The sequence below is a fragment of the Antechinus flavipes genome, chromosome 3 (assembly GCF_016432865.1).
Source record: "Antechinus flavipes isolate AdamAnt ecotype Samford, QLD, Australia chromosome 3, AdamAnt_v2, whole genome shotgun sequence".
NCBI classification, from domain to species: Eukaryota; Metazoa; Chordata; class Mammalia; order Dasyuromorphia; family Dasyuridae; genus Antechinus; species Antechinus flavipes.
In genome coordinates, this window is record NC_067400.1 from 566304204 (window position 1) to 566305979 (window position 1776).

The window sequence follows — 1776 nt, forward strand, 5'->3', positions numbered from 1 at the left end:
CATTTTCAGACTTGCTTCTTTTGATGTTATTTTATAATTTGTTTTCACACTGTATAATGGATTCTGTGTGTGTGTGTGTATGAGAGACAGAGACAGAGAAAGAGGGAGAGTGTGTGTGTCAAAGAGCTCTTCAATCTGTGACACTATGAAACAGCTTTGACCTGGGAACAAGCCTTGATTACTTTGACAAGCTTTGGGAGGTCTTCATTCACACATCCTGAGAAGACCGAAGATCTCCCTAACTTGTTATCAGTTCTTCACACAGCTCCCTCCAGGCCCCTCAGCAGCCAGCCCAGTTCATCTCCTCCTCTAAGTCTTCCTAGTCACAACTGACAAGCTCCATGGCTCCAGGATTGCTCCAGGAGACAGCTGTTTCCTCTTCAGAAATGAGATTCCCTTTCTACCTGATCTTCAGGTAGATGATCCTTTGTTGTTTTTTAAAGGATCATTTCATTCTTTCTGATCACCTAGAGTATGAAGATATCTCCCAGAAACTCCTTTATCTTTTCTGCTAGAAGCTTATACTTTATGAATAGACACTTGGGGTCAGACTGTGACAAATGCAAATATTGAATTCAGCACCTGATATCACTGACAAATTGGGAATTATCCTTGCTTTCCATATTTAATGAGAGTGAATTCTGTAGTCCTGGTCTTATTATTTTGGTTCACCTGAAAAATTGCTAGGATGATTTTTTTTTCTTTTTTAAATGTCTTATTCCTTTCTCTATCAATTACTTCCCAGTGACTCCCCCATCTTCCCTTTTACTCTGTCTCTCATCCCCTGGAATCTTCCCAATCAAGAAAAACAACTTATCGGGCCCTGACAGTGAAGGCTCATTTCACACTTATGGTCAAACACCTCTGTGCCAAGAGGAGGGGAGCATGGAACCCTGCAGGCAGTTCTTTGAAGTCACAATCAATAATGAAGTGATTAGAGACCGAAAATGTTTCACTGTTGCTTTCCTTTACATTATGGAGGTCCATAGAATGTTAGAGCTGGGAGGGCCAATAGAACATGGAATGTCAGAGCTGTTGGGGCCTTAGGATTTTAGTGCCTTAGAACTGGAAGGGCTTTGAATGTCAGAGATGAGATAGACCTTAAAACACAGAATGTCAGAGATGGAGGGGCTTAGAACATTGAATGTCAGAGTTGGAAGGAACCTTAGAACATGAAATGTCAGAGCTGGAAGAGCCTTAGAACTGTAGGGCTCTTAGGACACAGAATGTCAGTTAGGCAGGCCTTGGAAAAGGAAAGGCCCTCAGAAGAAGGCTCGAGTTTAGAAGGACCTTAAAGACATCCTGCTTATTCCACAGATGGCACATGAGAAGGAGACAGACCTCTAGAGGTTATGCTGTAGTCTTGGCTTTTATAAGTCTACAGGTCCATGCTTGAAGGCTTCCCTCGTCTAGAACCTGTGCTGACCTGTTCATGCAGTTGGGCTCATATTCAAGCTTAATTTAAGTGTTCTTCCTCATGGATCTGGAATGTCTGTCATCACATCACATAGCTATCTAGGGAGAGTTCTGGGTGGTTAAGTTTCAGAGAGGAAAATGGTGGTCAATTAGGGAGGAAAGGAATGAGGTAATAGTAGGTGGAAAGTAGAACAAGTAGTGAACTCCCTGTCACTGGAGGTGTTCAAGTGGAAGTGAGAGTTTTGTCCAGATAAGACCCCTCCATCTCTGAAATTCCATGTTCTAAGGTCCTCCAGCTCTGACATTCAAGGCTCTTCCAGTTTCCTTAATGCACTTGTCATTTCAACTCTTCTGCAAAGA